The 18394-nt window shown below is 40.3% G+C and overlaps 1 protein-coding gene across 2 annotated transcripts in view; it reads left to right on the plus strand.

Annotated features, from left to right (window-relative positions):
- Positions 1-18394, plus strand: part of AFF2 (ALF transcription elongation factor 2) — a gene marked incomplete at its 5' end in the record, with an annotated part of 331468 nt that overhangs the window by 272788 nt on the left and 40286 nt on the right. The gene's annotated exons all lie outside the window — the stretch shown is intronic.

An 18394-nucleotide genomic window follows, 5' to 3' on the forward strand; every position in this document is an offset into this window, starting at 1 on the left:
AAGCAGAGAGAAAGAAGTCAGACATTAGGCCAGACTTAGAAATGAGCATGCAAGATTGTTGTTGTGTAAGCAAAAGCTGACCCTGGTCTGCTCTAACTAGTGTTATCTTCACTTATTCCAGATATTGCTAGAGGAATTTCTTCATTTGTTTAATATCAACAAGCAATTCATCTAGACTTCACTCAGCAGTCATATGCAATCATATCATCACTCAGGCACATAGTACAAAATACATCCACACATTTCAATAATAAAGCCATGCATCTGATAATATATGTAGTGAGTTGTTCCACACATATACTCCAGCATATGTTCTCCAGCTTCTCTTTTAAAAGGAACCATTTAATTCTTTTTTTTGGCATATGATGGTGCTACAGTCAAATGATCTCCGATCACTGCTCTAAGTGTCTTGGCTACAGGATGAAGGATTCCCCACTCTGTCTGTTCTGTACATTCCACTGCTGTGAATTTCTCAGTTCCTCTCCCTAATTTGCCTCATACAAGTCTATAGAGACCTAAATACTGCCTCCAATCCAGAGCTGTCTCAGACCCTCATTCTCCTACTTCTGCACCATCCTGCAGGAAGTTCACTTGCATTTGGGGAAGACTGGAACAGACATGTTGTCTTGGGTATATGTACACTGATGTTCATATTTATAGCATTTATTTTGCTTCATCTTCTAAACAAAATGTCCTGGAACTCTCATTGGAACACTCCCCTCCTCACTGGGTGTTCCTCATTACTTTGTGAATACCTGATTGTTTTATTTTGCTGTGGCTGAGTTACCTGGGTCCATGTCTTAAATTCATAGCGTTCGTCAAAGTAAAGGTAGAGCCATAGGCTTGTGGTTTGGCCCCCGAAAAAATTGTCCTTCTGTGCATAAAGGCCTTCCTGACTCATTTTTATGCTGTAACTCCATCAAAGACTGTTTTTTCTTGGCCTGTAACCATTTTACAATGATCAGACTATTAAGGAAAAGTGCGTATCTCCAACACCAAAGCCCAAAGAAGTTAGTTTTGTTATCAGTTTTTTAGTGTCCCCAGGAGTAAATCTATCCTCTGCCATCCTCTCAAGTGGGAACTCTGGGAACAATCTCACATACATTTTTCCATTTAGGTTCCCATGTGCTTTTGTGTATTTGCTCTGACCTTATGTTGGGAAGATTTACAAGTTACTGGCAGTCATCTTCTCCATACTTTTTCTGTGACCATAATTCAGTGGAATGGAAGCATTCCAAGACAATTAGAAACGCAGTCCATATAGCAACCTGCCTTCAGAAATTTGGGGTAAAACACTAACTTTCTTTAAAGAGGCAAACCCCATCAAGAAAATGGGGTTATTGAAAGTCCTGAATCTCCTCTTCATAAGCTTTACACTTTGTTCGTATACTAGACTGCATCTTAAATATAAACCTATCATCAGGTTTAGCAAATCAATACCACAAGAGTGTGAAATGGTCCCCAGAAATCTCCAGAATGCCATTTCACAGTAAAAGCAATTGAAAAAGAAGCTGCAGTGGAATATCTTATGAGATAGCCATTTAGATCACAAAAGGATCATAAAAGTCAGAAGCAGTTTGTTTGAAGCTAGGTTCATAATATAACCATACAGAGCTTGCTGGGAAGAAAGAGGAAAATTGCAAACCAATTTGTGGTTACAGCTTTTTCTGTCAATTCTACAGGGATTTAAAACTTGTAAAAGGTGGAACTTCTGCCATCTTACATTGCTCAATGAGAAAGAGATAGCTATAATCATAGTAGCTAAACAAACACCAATTATTGAAAGGCAATATAGTCTTCATCAACTTCAATGCAATTAGCACTTCTTCAGTTCATTTACTACTGAGCAAGGTGGTGTCACGCAGTGGCATTTGTCAGTAATAATCTGAGCATCTTTTGAGGCTTGCCTTCCTATATTCTCATAATACTTCTTCAGTGAAGTTTTCATACTTTATGCACAGTCAGGACACCAATGAAAGCATTAAAAGGAATGTTTCTGTGAGCAAATGCCACCTGGGCATGCCACCATGTTTCAAACATGTTTGTATCACAAAACTACATATTTCTTAAAAGGTGATTGTGTTTCAGTGCAGGGTTCCAGTGCAGCAGAGCATACTGGAGGAAGTCGTATGTCACAAAACAAAAAAACCCCACAACTAATTTTGTCACACCCATTAAATTCTACAAGTGTCTTGTACACACCCTTTGATTTAATGTGTAATCTTTGTCCTTTGGTAAGATCTAACAGATGGCCTGGCCATTGAGAATGGTTCAGGTCAGACTTAAATCCCCCCAAAGGTTGAAAACTTAATTACGTTGCAGTGGCAAGTCCTTTACTATTTTTCTAAAAAGCCTTCATGATTCATGGTTGATTAGAAGCTAATATGGAGCCAGTCTACCTTCTTCTTTTCTTCTTTTTTTTTTAAAAAAAACCTAGACAATAAAAATAGTTTCTGTTTATTCTTCTGCTAACCTTTCTCTTTAAAGAGTGGTACTGCTTTAATAAAGATATAGGAAATGAAATTTTAGCTATGTTGCACTCAATCAGATTACTTTGTACAAATGAAAAGTAATGGTGCCTCCTTTAATACCATTAGAAGGATGGATGTTGCAGGATTCTTTTCAGATGGCCATGCACTGGCCATTAGATGCCTTTACCCTTTTGTGACACCCTGTGCTGTGTCGCTGGGAGATCTCTCAGTGCTGAGCTGTGGGCACTGGAGGTGCAGGGATCAGATGCTGCCAGACTGGGACACTTCCACTTTTCCTCACTGCTGCCTCCTCAGGAGAACCCAGAGCCCAGGGCAGGGAGCAAGCCAGGGCTGGGCTGAGCGAGGGGCTGTGCATGAGTGTGCCTCATGCCCAGGGATGGTCCCCACGGTGCTGCCTAGTATGGTCCAGGAGATCATGAAGGATTATTCAGTTATGCAGGATCAGGTTCTGACTGCAGTATTTTAAGTGATGTCAGTCTTAAAGAGTTCCCATCTCTACAATGGAATAAAACCATGGAGGCTGCACTTTTTCACTTCCCTTCTGGATGGCCACCATAGCGAGGACACCCAGCTCACCAGCTCTGGGAGACCATGTGGCTGCCCAGTTGTGGCAGCACTACAGGTTTTTGCTGCCCACCCCTGTGTGGCATTGCCAGAGTCTCTTCTCCATGCAGATTCCCAGTCGCTGCCATGCTGGGACTCCGCAGGAAGCAGGCATGAGGCAGAACAGGCCTCCAGCAGCTCCACAGTGGGACAAGTATTGCCCTGGGATCAGGATGACACAGAGTTGTGCTTCTGATTTCCTAAGCTGCTGCTGTTCACTCCTCAGCAGTTCAAGTCCTGGGCTGTACACTGAATGAGTGCTTGAAGTGATTAGGCATTATTTATCTATGTTTATGAACAATGCATTTCATTTATGTCATCATTTACTGCACATACTGGGAAAGTTATTGGGCTCTTTGGGCAACTTCTGTTCCAGCAAGTGAGTGTGGCATTTTTTTGTCTTACGTAACCCTCCATTTATCTCCCAGAGCCTGCTTTCTGCATCGCCACTTTTTTATTTCAGTTTTACACATATTTTTGTGTCTGAAGCAATGAGAAAAAAAAAATGACATTAAAACATCTGTTCTAATCCATTTATCAGAGAGGAGCAATTACAAATAGCACTTTACCAATTAATTAGTAACCTTATTCATCGTATACACTCAAATCATGCTAAGGCAGCTTCTTTTCCTTTACATGATTTGCACCATTTTTATCACCTTATGTGACTGATGCTACTGAAATAAATTTCTCAACATGGCTCAGAAAGACAAAGGCAAATTATCCCTTTCCCCAAGTGAATGTTAATGAGCAGGAGGCTGGTGTGCATCATTGCTACCACTTCTAGCAGTGTCCCTTGTTGCAGGCTGAAAAAAAAGGAAATCTTAGATGCCACTAGAAAATCCTTTGCCCTGGTTTTTAGGGAGCCAGAACACTCAATCTCTGTTGGCCACATCAGGGCGAAGGTCAGTGCAACGCTGCACCTGGGCTAACCACCATGTGAGAGAAGTTCACAGTGTTTAATAGCAGCAAATTCTCCTGGCTATTTAAGTTGTCCACAGGCTGGACACAAAGGATCACAGCTGCTGCTGATAGTTGGTCTGTCATTACACATCTAATGCATTTACTTCTTTAGATCAGCATCATTTTACACCAATTAACGGTTTGCCCCATGAATCAAAACCGTTTCTGGTGTATCTCTATTAATTTCTTTGGAGTTGCCCCAGCAGAGAATTTTGCTCCAAAATATTCTAAAAATAGAGAAAGCTGACAAGATGATAAGAGGGAATAACAGCTGAAGCCATGAGGTAGAAGACATAGAGAGAAGACAGACAGTTTGTGACTTTGGGGTAAGTGAGCTAATTCTCCAATGAAAGGGTTTGGGTTTTTTAATCCTACTTATTTAATGTAAATAAAATTTTGCCTTGCATAGCTAAGCTTATAGCATTAGACTTTCAGAGTAGGGCCAGGAGTCACAGGAGTCAAGATGGTGTAATCCAAAACAATTCAAGTTTAGTGAAGGAAATATCTATTACATTTTAAAAAATGCTTCTTTCTAACTCAGTGTTAGGACTTGAGTCAAAATAAACTTCTTAGTACTAACACTGACTTCTAGAGACAGTATTGACAATGAGGAATGGGCCTAAGGGCCTGTGTCAATGACATGAATCTGTTGCTCATGTTTTGAGGTAAAGGTTAGCCACTTTACAGCCACCAGAAGGATTTGGAGATATCTTCTCGTAAAGCTGTGAATACTTCCAGTAAAGCTGAACTGAAAGAAAGAACAAGGGTCTGATGCTTCCCTATGAAGTTGTGGAAGTTTGGTGGTTTTGCATCACTTTTTTGTACTTCAGAGCAGCAGCACTTTGGGGGTATGATTTGGGATCAGCTCCAGCCCTCAGTGAAGTTAATGTGAGCTGGATCAGTTCCTCCACAACAAGCAGTTGTAGTTCAGTTCTGTGTGGAAACAAGCAAATGTGATGGAACACATCCCAGGCAGCTACGGCGGGACCTTCACACTTCACATTTTGCAAAAGACAGCTCCTCACTGAGCTCTTAAAAAAAATCTTTAAAATGTGAAGTGAGTATAACTGATACAGAAGTGTCTGGCTGGGTTGTGAATAGCCTGAAACCATTTTTCTCTGAGCAGCAAACAATACTGGGTAGTGCAGTGCAGGCTGATAGAGATGGTGACAGGGATGTTTCAGGGATCAACATCTGTTACCCAAATGGTCTGCATGGCCAGAGAGGAGGGAACATCTCTCCAGGAGATAGTGTGGGCATTTTTAGGGTGAGTTCCCCCTGTGCTGTGGGAAGTAAATCTGTGGCAAATATCAGTATGGTAGGTACATGTGTGGGAGAATTGGACAGGAACATGTGCAGGCATTTAACAAGATATAAATGGTATCCTGGATGTCCCTGGTTGCATTTTACTGCAGCAGCAGTCTGTGTTTACAAAGTAGGAGAAACTGGAAAAGTCTAATCCAGTGGCCTAAAAACAATACTTGAAATAGGAATCCTAATTTTCCATGCTTGCCTTTTTTCCCAATAATCTCTGTAGTATTGGTCAGACAATTCAGAACTTTCCAGCCTGTGTGCCAAGATGTAGACATCCTAAAAATCCATACAGAAACAAGAAGTACTAAAATATTTACTTGGGATTTGGTGAATTGTTGTGGGAAATGCAAAGGAATTTGGAATAAAGCATTTTGTTGAAGACTTCCTATATGAGTGTGTTCTCATATATAAGTAATATATACATTCTGCATGACATGCCAGTGTGCACAAGAAAAATACTTGAATAGTTACATCACTGCAAAACCTAGATGTAGAGAAGAGCCTAGAAACTCTTAGCAGATTCCTCTTGGTCTTCTTGTGAAAGTGTGTGAAAAAACCTGTAACTATTGGTCATGCATAAGAATGAGGAAAATTCTAGTGTAGTCTGAAAAACTGACAACTTTTTACAGAAAAGAAACAGAAAAATGAATTCAGCTATATTAAGTGCTTTTTCATAAATACCTCCAACAAAATCAAATATTTTGACAGACTTGAAAGCAACACACTTTTATTAAATTGATCGAAAGGTTCCACTGGCTTTGCATTGCACTGCACAAGACATCCCTCACAGACAGGATGCAGCCAAGTTAAGGCTCTCAGCAGGGACTACACTCTGGACTTAACTGATTACATAAAACATTTGCAGTCATTTTAATGAAAAAAAATATTTCATTGCAGATGAAATTAACTCAAAATATTTTACTTGAATTTTCCCAATAGAAATGCATTACTTTGGATGGGAGTTTGAAATTTTCCTGTGCGTAGTAACGCTGATTTTAATGAGAATTTGTTTTTGTCAGGTTATCCAGGGGGAGAATTTCTAAGAGCTCTGCTATGATTTCCATAGAAGAGCTAATTAGGATTGTACTTCCCAAGATGGCAGGACCCCTGGCTGTGACACAGGATCAGGCCAGGGGCCTCTCCAGGCTGGGAATTGGGGCAGAGCTTTCAGGTGATTCTGCTTTGCCAGCAGTGGAGGATGAGGAGCTCTGCAGATGCTCAGCTGCTGCTCGGCTCAGGCAGCTGGAGCTGATGTGACAGAATAAAGAGGATTTCTTTCTAGCCCATTGGGCCTGGGGTGATTACTGAACACTACAATCAGGGTCTTTTTCTTTTTCTTTTTTTTTTAAGTTTGATTGCCCTTGCATGAGGCTGGAAGGCAGAGAAAGGGCTGTGGCAGTACAGATTCCTGTGATCTCCCCTTGCCATGTAATCAGAAGAGCTCTGCAATTGAATATTTTGCAATAATCACTGCATTTTCAATGGGGATGATATAAAAGCAAATATCAAGGCCTCTGGCTGACAAAAGCTGAATACAGAGGGAAAATATGAAAATAGCAACTTACTTCAGCAATAAAGAGAGTATATTTTATACTGCAGTTTTTCTTTTTGTTAAATCATGACTTTCTAGTAAATGACATCCCAGAAGATATTTATCAAAGCAGGAAAGCACTAGAAAGGAGCACCCTGCATTCACTTTAATATTTCTCCTTTTCTTCTGACATTTTCTTGCCTAGAGATCTAATTCCATTAAATATGTACATTTTTGACTGGAAGACTTCTTCATGTATCTTTCAGATGAATCTTAAAAGTACATAAGGTCTGTAGGGCAGGTTTTTTTAAGTGCAAATGAGGCGCACAGTAGAATATTGTCTATGAGGCTTTTCAAATTATTTATATTCCTGCAGTGCTTTACCTTTCTCTTTCTGTGATAATGATAAGGAAGAAGCGAGACTCCAATGCACCTTCTGTGGAACACTGTCAAACAACATTAGTCATATTTAATATCTGACATGCAGGAACTTACTTTGGCTGCTATCCATTTTTATTTGATTTATTAGATGTTATCATGTCTATACCTTTCTCTGATCCCACAGCGTATCCAGGTTTTAAAGCCTGGTAGGCCCCCGATTGGTCAGTGTGTGAGCCCCATTATGCTCTTGTGAGTGGATATAAATTAACATTCCCTCATTAGGCCTACTTTGCAGTACATGGGAATCTGCTGTAGGAATAATGACAGCTAAATGCTCTGCTGGCCCCCAGCCATGCCCACCTGTGCTGTTCTCCTCCAGCCTGTTTCTGAGGCTGTGTAGAGCTGCGTTTGGCAGGGCTGGGGAAGATGCACCCTCGGGGTGCCTCGGGTTCTGCAGGTGCTGGTAGGGGCTGACAAAGTGGCTGCTGTCCCCATGCCACCTTTGAAACAATGACCTAAGAGCTTCAGATTTGGTATAAAGCAAAGGTCCTCCCATTTAAGATTTCATTGCCTTCTCATAAGAATTTGAGTGAAGGGTGTTAATCCTGGTGTCCCAGCCAAATTGCCACTTAAGTAATTATAATCTGCCTGTACTGCTGTTAGTGTCACCCTCCTCCCATTATCTTTCTGCATCTCAAGCCTTATTTTAGATCCCACATTTAAATAACTTATCCTCTCCGTCATGCAGTGGTCCTAGCTCTGCTCTACCAAGAACTATACAGAATTATGCTGACATAAAGATGATGATGGTCAGACATTGCTTCCTCTGCTTGAGTTGAGATTTTCAGTGAATTAAATTTCTGTAAAGTAGGGAGAGTCTTCAGCAGAAGTAAGGAGTGATAGAGTGACCTGTTAAGTCTCCCTAGCAGGAATCTGAGGGCCGAGTAAGTCTTCCTATAGCTTCTGCTGGGCCAAATGTTTATACCTTCCATAGTGTTACCTAATGGTAATACTTACAAAAAATCGTGTGGTCAAGGGCCATGTAGAATGTAAGGCCATCTTCAGTCCACAAACTCTGGGCTTCTCCTTCCTATCCAAACAAAAATGTCAAATTGTTCATGAGTCTCTACTTCTCCTTCCCTGGCTGTGGCTACTTGTATGTCCTCAGCTCTCCTCTCAAGACCTCACAGTTTTTCTGTCCTACTTCAGACTTTTGTCTCACTGCCCCTTTCATCACTTGCTTCCTTAAGCTGTCATTTTCTTTTCCCTTGTGAATTCTTCCTTAAAGCCACACTTGCAAATAATCTCTTTTTTGTGTTCAATGCCCCCCACATCGTGGGTCTTGCACAACCCAGCACTGGAGCACTGTTGTCACAGGTTCAAGGTGTGCCACAGAGGCTTGGAAGGTACCCCATACCCACACCAAGCCAGTGCTCACACTCCCCTTCTCTTAAAGCATAGATTCTATTTCCCCTCATACATTGGCCAGCTTTACTGAGAAGAAAGAAATGGCAGTGGCAAGTTGTCTTGCCTATCCCACTTAAATATCTGTTCTTCAGATGATGAGCAGCTCCCCCACGTGTGACCAGCAGCAGCTAAGCTGAGCAAGATGCACAGAAAATGTCTTTCTCCTGAGTCTCTTTTATTGCAGTACAGAAGTGCAAGTGACTGCAGGGATGGCTGCACTAAGTGCGTGTTTGTACAAGTCAGACAAAATACAGCAGAAATCAGGACTGTACCTAGTCCCAGACATTTGAACTATTCATCTCAGAGTTGATACATTTTCCGGGAATTTAGTTTACTGCTTGCTTACATGTTGCAGCCCAAACCTCGACAAATAATTGACACCTGTGTATTAAGACTTGGCACACTCCCAGGGAAAAACAGTACCTGTACATAAGCTCTGTAGCTTTGTGGTTGCTCTTGGAACTGGTCTCCATGTTAGACTTGGAGCTTGAAGGCCAGCATAATTTTGGTCTTCCCCAGGAAAACTCCCTTTTGTTCTTCATCCTTGCATATGTTGTTTTGCTGTTGAACTTAATTCCATGTGTAATCTGTTGTGATAATACTGCCTTCACCTCAAGTTCCTGAAGTGGATTTGGTCTGGTAAGTGCTCTCAGCTTCCTTCAACTTCTTCGTCATTCTCCTCTTCCTCTTCCTTTTTTTCCTTTTTTCTTATTCTACTTTTATTCCTCTTTCTTCTTTTCCTTCTCCTTTTCCTTTTCATTCTCCTTTTCCTTTATCCATGTGTGGCTAATTGACCACACATCTGGAAGAAATTATCCACTGCTGCTCAGATTCCTTCAGGTTCCCTGGCTGGGAGGAGGATTCTGCCATTCATCACTAAGTCAGACACTGTGAATGGGATGCCACTTTGTCCCTCACTGCAAACTCAACCCCCTTTAGAGGTCTGTAGGATTATCCTGTGTAAGTATGGTCCCCTCCAGTGTTGCCAGCCAGTTTCTAATGTAGTAAAACCCTCAGCCCTGCAGCCCAGTGAAATCCCAAGCTTTTCTTGAAGGTCTGTTTTTGTGGAAGTTCAGGAAAGTAGTTGTCTTTCTTCAATTTTTTGTTTGTTGCACAGGATTATTTCCTCTTCCCAGGTCTTGACTTTCAGGTGGCAGTAAGATCTGCTGTTTTAATTGTACATGGCTTTTGACAGAGGTTAATTCAGAGAATAAGTAATCTGACTTAATCTAACTTTGGTTGCTGTGAGTTTTGAGAAATCATATTGCAGGTGTTGAATTATAGCTAAATCTTTGACATGCTCAAGGGATTCTTGTGCCTGCTGACTTCTGCAAAGTGTAGTCCGATAGCATCTCCTAACAGCTCGATATATTCCCAGGAGTACTTGAACTGAGGCACTTTTAGTTGCACTGCAATCAGTGGGGGCAGGGGGGGTAAAAAGAAGTGCCTTTAACACTGAGACTGGAGGGACTTCCCCTCCATGTTTCCTTCCAGCCTTTGGGCTGCCTGGCGGCTGCTCTCTACATACTCCATCTCCAGATGTTTTGATAACATCTCTGCTGATAAGTACTAGCAATATATCAACAAATAAAAGTGCAAAGTAAATAATCACTGTCACCAGAAATATATGGTTGAGACAGCACGTTTTGAAATATGCAGAGGTGAGAGTTTGTCATCCTCAAAGAGCCCAGACCCACATACACACTGCCATATGGCTGCAGGCACCTGTGGGATCCAGTAAGAAGACTGTCAGCAGTTTTTCATTTGCAAGGTGCGTGCATCTCTTCATGTATTCCCTGTAAAACATCTGAAGACAGTGGGAGAGGCATTAGCAAGATAAATACATGGCCAAACCCTAAAAAGAGAATACAGATTGGTTTTAGGAGAAAATAATTAATTATATTTTATGCTTAACAGCCTACCACAGGAAACTGGTTGAGAGGGGGAGTGATGCTAAGTGTGAGAAGCAGTTCTTTTTTCACAAGGTTTTCTCTGCCTGAATCTCATCAAGCCAAAAAGAGCTTCTCTAAGACTTCTTGTCCCCACTACATAATGGTTTCATCCTTTGTTTTCTTTTGTTCCTACTTCCGCCATTGACAGCAGCCTGAGGGAAGAGGGGTGGGGTATTATGTTGCTTCTGCAAAAATCACTGTAGGAAGAATAGCCAGAACATAAATGATACTGTTTTGGCTTCTAAAGGGTAAGCAGGTGTCTTAGGAGTCCCAGAAGAGCGATGTGCAAGCTTGTACAAACAACCTCCGAATCACGCCTGTTTGTTATTCACACAAACAGAGTTGAAACTGTCTGAATTCCTCAGTTCCCAGAATTCAGATGGTGCACAATGGCCCATAATGAACAGCACCTGTGCTTACCTCAATTACTACACAGAGCTGAACAACAGCAAGAAGGGCTTTCAAGAATATTTTTTCAATAATAGATTTAGTTATGTCTTTCATAATTGGATTCAAAAGCTCAAAATTTCATTTTGCAACTTGTTCATGAAATTTGTATGAAAAAGTCTGGCGTTTATTCAAAAGAAATACTCTATGAACAAGAAATTGCAAAACAGCCAACTGCTGGTAACTAAGCAGCCAAATTATAGTCCATGCACTTGGCAAATACACCATCTTTTTTATTATTTCAGTAATTGAATTTCTGTTAAAGCGTGGAGCATAATTTAACATCAGGAATTTATTTATAATACAATAGTGTTACAGTAATAAATGCATTATTATTGTCACTTTTAATGGAGTCTTATGTATTCCCTCAGAGACTATGTGGCAGACTCTGAGACAACCACTGCATCAGTGTTGTTTGTAGACAATTGAATTAATTGGAGACAGGGTCATTAACTCGACCTGAATACCTCTGATTGCTTCTGTAAATAAGGTTAGAGAGCAAATGGCTAATCTTTGTTGTCATTATAGATTCTTTTTACATTTTCACACTGCCTTGTATATTAAGATCATTTTGCTAAGCAGCTTTCCAGGCTGTCGTCGTGTTTATGGTATTGTCTTGCATGGCATACAACCGTAATTGTATCAGACTTACATTTCATTTCCCATATCTATATAAAACATGATACTAGAGAGAGACCTATTCTGAATTGCAGCACATAAAAACCATTGGACCAACAAATTAATAAACCACAATGAATAAGCTGTGGCATTAAAAAATAATCAAATCACAAAACAAAAGTTGATTTTGTTTGCTTTTGTTTGAAAATTCCAACCTGCAAGACTTGCCAGGGATAATATAATGAGTCCATTACTCAGTTGGGAACATGACCTGCAAGGCCAGCTCTGTGTATACCAGCCTGTGAGTTAAGTGTTATCCGGACTTTTGGCATGGATTTTCTTGGAAAATGAGCAGCAGGCTGTCTATTAAAGCACAGATAGAACACAGATATTTCTCAAGGAGAGATCCAAAAAAGGGTTGTGAGCATACTGTTCCATTTCTCAACAAACTTAATAAAGAATGTAGCCTCAGAGGCCTAGGAAGGCATGTGTCAGAAACAAGAGACACCCTAAACTTGAGAATGTCAGGTTCACATTGAACTCAGGGATACCAGCTTGTCATCACTCCCATATTCCACCCTATACTTAAAAAAATACTTTGCTTTCTCAGAAACAGCCTTGTAAGTGGAAGAAAACAGCTGGCAGTGCCTTATAGTTTGCCTGCTATTTGCATGTATTTCTTTCATTCTAAACTTACATTCAAGATGGGCTTGAACCCAAACCCCAGATATGCAGTGTGAGTTATCTACACTCAGGAGCCAAGTGTGGGATCCTGAGTCCATCTGTAGCCTAGACGTTAAGCGATGTTGTATGAATTCAGATTCAAAAATAACAGCCTCTCCACTTCAAAACTCGCAAGTAGAGCTTTCAGCTTCAAAACTTTGCCCATGTCAAACTCCATTGACAGTGTGTTGGTGCAGGAATCCAGCCTGACTGTGGTGGGAGGAACATGCTGCCACACTATGCTTTCTCTCAGCATTCTCTGCACAAATCACTTATAAAAACATTGAGGGACGTTGCTTCACTTAAAAAGCAAAGGAGGAAACGGAGTAGTGAATAGGCGCTGAACTGCTCCCGTATTTTGAAGGCATCATCTGAATTTACTGACTGGCCTTGTAGATTTTGCTCTGCAAAAAAAGAGGGATCAGCCAAACAGTGTTATTACTGGGCAAGATCCAACTTAGTACTGATCTGAAATTCAGGGTGAGCTTTTTAGCCCTGGGCCAGAGTGTCTGTGTCTGTCCCTGCATTTCTTCAGGGATGCAAGCACTGATGATGTTCACCTTAGACCTTGCTGTTGAAGAAATTGGTTGTGCTCAACCTTGGACCATTTATGTTACAACCTGCTGTAGGGGCTGACTTTGGAGCACTGTCCTTCATTAATGTAGCTTTATTGTCTGTGATATCCCAAATAGTGCAGGTGAAATTCTAGAGGGTGGGGTATTTTTTAAGTGTAAAATAAATCACTACTTCTCCACTTCCCTGTTGGTAGAGTGACATCTCACTACTGATTTTTGTAATTAATGAGCAAAAGAGTTTCATGTAATCAGTAACCTCCATGCCACACTAGAACATTAAGAGGTTGGGGCTGTCTAGGGAGATGTGTGAAGAGCACATTTGCACCTTACTAAAGGAATGCTTATCAAGTAGAAAATAACAGAACGTGCAAGAGTGATCGAACTTTGCCTATTTACCTCTGTATCCATGAGGGGTTTGGGTTTTCCTGACCTTTGCTTGTTGGCAGAGCTTCACCAAATCATTGCTGATACAATAACCCTTCCTGAGTCTGGGGAAAATGGGTGGCGGTAATGTTGAAAAGTCCATTTCTGGTCACTCAGGAACATAAATGTCCAGAAAGAAAGCATCTTAGGTGGAAGGTTTTTAAGAAATAATAATAAAACTAATCCTAAAGATCTAAATAATTTCGTCCATATTGAAAGGTCATGTTTTTCAGCACTCCCTTGACAAAACCCACTTTATGCTCAGGATTATGGTCACACTTTTCCTGAAGCCCTCTTGGGGAATACAATGTTTGCACACTCCCAGGCAGATGTTAAGTGCCCCTGTCAGGCATCCCAGTTTCTCAGCCTGGGTTAAGAAAGAAGGCAGTGTGACACTTCAGGAAGACATCCAGTGTTAATTCTGGCAGTCCCAGTTGCTCTTTCCTGTCTAAATGAAAGCTGGCTTCAAACTTGTCCTCATCCTGCACACAGGCAGTGCAGTCCCTGTGTTTGCACTGTTTTGGCTTGGCTTCCGCAGAGTCAAGTGGTGCTGAGCACCACCAGCTCCCTCTGGCAGACATGGAGCTCTGTTTGCCCACAAGATCCCAGCAAGAAAGTGCAGAAGCTATTAGGAACTTCCTTTTATTTTGGGATTGATGTAAAAGGTGGAAAGGAAAGATTTTCAGCCAGATAAGGTTACATAATTAAAGATTCTCTGTTTCCTTTTGCTGTCATTCAAAATAACAAGCATAGAAAATTCTGCTTAAAATAGATGAGCCTTTTGACTTACAGGGTTTTCATGTCAAAGATTTAAGATGTCAGGTTTAAACATGACAGTGATAGTATTAGGCAAAGTATGAGAGCAGATACATGTAGCAACTGTCATTTTTTTTCTGACTGTTTATTAATGGTCTTTTGTGATTTATAGTGAATGTTGTGAAGGATTTTCAGGTCCATTTATCACTCAGAGAAGCACCTTTTTTTTCTTAATACCTATGTATGTCATAATTAAGGGTGGATGCTGCTTAAAGATTTAGCTCTGTTCTTAACATAACATCCTTCAAGATGATATTTAATCCTAAGTAGCTTTGATACCATTTTAAGTCTATAAACCAAAGTATTATGTAACTGGCTAAAATCAGCAGCATTAAAAGGAGATCATATTAAACAGAAATATACAAAAGGTTAACATTTTCACTGCAAATGGAGACTTTTACCCCATTTTACAATGAATTTTAAGGAAGACGCCTATGTTTCAGCATTCAGCTTTATTAATATTTTACTAGACAGCTTTCTCCTTGTTCAAAAAACAAGTCATGTGTGCTGAAGTACATCTTTATATCCATGAAAGGCTCTGGTGGTGTGCCATAAATTCATCATGTGCCTTTAGGAATACTTCTTCAAAAACTATTTCAGAGTAATTGCCCATTATTAATAATGATGATTCCTTTTTACTGTTATGGCAGTAGCAGTGAAACGAAGTGTCTACTTGTGGTTTTCATGAGTGCCTGTGTACTTCTGTGGTCCCTGTTATTACAAATTCAATCTGATGAACGTAAATATGCTTGGAGTCTCACAATACTGTATGTATTAATAACAGGGCAAAGTGCCAGGAATTCAATTATTTTGCCCATTGAATCCCAGGGAGACACAGGAATTGAACCAGTATTCTGAAGTGTGGGACTGGTTCTATAACCACGGGGCTGTCTCTTTACAAAGGTGCAGCAGTCATCTCCACCGAGGTGGATTATTTGTGCCTTAGTCATTTGAGTACATGCCTATGAGCCACCCATGCCTGTAGCACCAATCCTGCTGTTTCATGCTTTCTACAGTGCATAATGCATGGAGATTGCTACCAGTTTGTGAGCAGCTGAAGCTCATTGAGTAGAATATTACCCAATTTGTTCTGATTGTACTCAGTTTTTATCTCTGCCCCTTTCTATATTGCTTGTTCTACTCATCGTGCTCCTGACAATAACCACAGTTGGAGCAATCTTGGGTCTTTTCTAAATAAGGACAGCATTAACATCCTGCAACAGGCTTTTTTTCCTCCTCTTGCTTGTGTTCCCAGTTCCTCCCCTTTGCTCTGGTCTGAAACTGGTTGTATTGCTGGTCTGCTCCCAAAGGATTCCCCTAGAGAGGAGACCCTCCAATGGTTTCATGAGCTCATGTAGGACACTTGTTCAGTGCACAGGTGTAAATGACTGCATGTGTGCTGTAAAGATCTGGAAGATCAGGATATGCCTTTTGGCACCTTTTCAAGCTCAGAGGAGTTGTTTTACATGGGGAAAGAAAAAAACCTCCTACTTTCTAATGTTTTCTTACTCCTTGGTTGCTCAGCATAGTAAAATTAGCTTTCCTCAGATAACAGATGAGACTGGAAATGTTGAAGAGTTGGAGGTGTCGTGTGGATTCATCTGCACCAGTGTGATTTGGTGCCATAGCCCACAGTTCTCTTCCCACTGGGCTCTGTAAGCTGTATTCTGTTTTCAGTTAGAACTGAAGCAGAACTGAGTTAAAATGAGAAGGGTAATTCTTTTAGAATGTTACGTGCCCAAGTTTCTGCCATACATGAATGAGAAAAAAAAACAACACTTTGCTTTTAGAGGTTCTCTTTGGATGGTTTTTATCGTGACCACACTTGGACTTTCTGCTGTAGTAAAGAAAATCAAAGTGTAAATAACTGACTCATTAAAAACCATTTTATGTTAACTTGAAATTGTGAACAGTAGAGGGACAAATATGTACTTCTACACTTCCACAGAAGATTCACAAAGTGTACTGAAAGATGCAGTATTCCAGGATTTCCTTTGCGGAAAATAAAGAAGTTCCTGTGTATCAATCCTCATATCTAGCTTGATTCAGTGGGGCAATATTGATATAATAAAGTGGTTCCATTTACATCAAATGAGACCCTTTGGAGTCTCACAGGAAGAGAGAGTATTCTTGTTCTTCCAGATGCCAGGCAAACAGTAGCACATCAGGGCACACTACAAATAATGCTCTCTGACACTTGAATCTATTCACGAAAATATTGTACATCAAAAAGCCTACATACATTGCATTCCCTGAATAATATCGTGCTCACAAAATTGTTTCTAAACTCTGAGGTGAGTGGAGTGATGCATGCACGAATTATGGATACAATATTGCTTTTAATATGCAAAATCCCCTTCTCTTCCACATCAAGTGTGTATAACAGCGCTGTGATATTGGAAAGAGAGTGATTACCATACCAATAGTTCAGAAAGTTTTTTATGTGCACCATTAGAGATGTGGCATTAAAATTCCTCCTCTTCTGTTTGTTTTTTATAATGTCATAGTTTGGTATGTTACACCTGTTCTTTATCGCAGGTGTGATGGAGTCAGAACTTACTGAAGACCAGGAATAAAACCTAGAAAAGAGTCAGAATAGGACAAGAGAAACAGTGCCATGGTTAAAGTCACATTGCAGATGTATATACACAGTTCCACCTAGGATTTGTGGCTAATGTAATTCTTTATTGGAAGGCTTTGACCTTGTTACGGATTCTTGGCAGCTTTTCCCCACTCTATTCATTACTAATGCAAGCTGTCAATCACTTTAGTTCTGCTTTGACATAGATTGTGGCTCATAGGAGTTAGCTCTGTCATTCTTTTTATTTCTTTCATCTTTACTATCCTTTTTTATGGTCTTTAAAGCTGGAAGTATAAAAGGGTTATATATATATGAAAAAAATCTGTTTCAGTAACTCTATCAACCTTGTTATAAACAGTCTTTGATTAAAACAGTTACTTTTGAACACAGTAAAATGAGACTGTGGTTTTTTACATACATCATCTTGTAAATTACCCTCCCCCTCAAAATAAATCAGAACTGCTACTTGCGTTACAGTGCTCAGCATTGATACAGGCAGATCAGCTGCCACATCCTGAATAACATATTAGAGACATTTTCCCTTTCCATGTGTTTTGACATGAGAGAGCCATCATAAGTGATGTCTTACTACATGTGCTAATGTTACCTGAAGCAACAATTTCCACACCTTATTTCATTTCATTGACCTGGGTGCTGATTAATATTTTAAAAGCCTTGATACAGGTTTTCAGTTCCTGTGTCAACCCAATCTTTGAAAGTTTAGATTTGAATTCTACCAGCCTGATGTTAAATAATTTAATACTAACCAGTGGAAAGGCAGTGAACAAATCATCCAGAGCAATCCTTTTCTTTAAAAAGCAATCTAATGGCAGTCGTATATAAGTTTGAAGATAAAGATATGAACAATTCATTATAAAAAAAATGGCAGCTCACTTTCAAATTAGAAGAGAATATTACTTCCTGATAATGGTGTAAGAATAGAAGAGAAATAAAACTTCGTTATTGAACAGTTATGGTATTAAATTCTGACACTAAATATTAATCTGCTAGGTGCTGCTCTATTATTATCTGCTAGAGTAATGAAACAGCCTTTTTTATGCAGAATTCAGTGAGTCCAGTAACTCCCAAGTAATGCCCATCAGGTTTGCAGGTTTTCTGTAGAAACAGATCCAAAGGAGAGATAGGGCTGGCTTCTAAACAGCTTGAGAGGGTTTGTTCTTCTGTCTCTTCAAATAAAATGTAGGGAGTGGAACTACAACAGTATGCAAACAAGAGCAAGTGCTGTCTGCTCTGGTAGATGCTGCAGTGTGGTTGAGCGCACAAAAGTCTTGATCAGAGCTGGGCGCCCAATTTTCAGTGTCCTTTGTAATCAGACTCTTTGTTCTCAGGAATCTGCATTTTAAATAGGCAAGCCAGATTAAGGATAGGCCACATAGCCTCTCTTTTACTCAGCAGGAACTGATGCACAGACATATTTTCTTCTCAGACACAAAGCAAAATTCATCTCAGTCCCAATCCAGTGCCTCAACAGGAAGATCACGCACTCT

Source organism: Coloeus monedula, assembly GCF_965178545.1.
Source record: "Coloeus monedula genome assembly, chromosome: 12".
Lineage (NCBI taxonomy): Eukaryota > Metazoa > Chordata > Aves > Passeriformes > Corvidae > Coloeus > Coloeus monedula.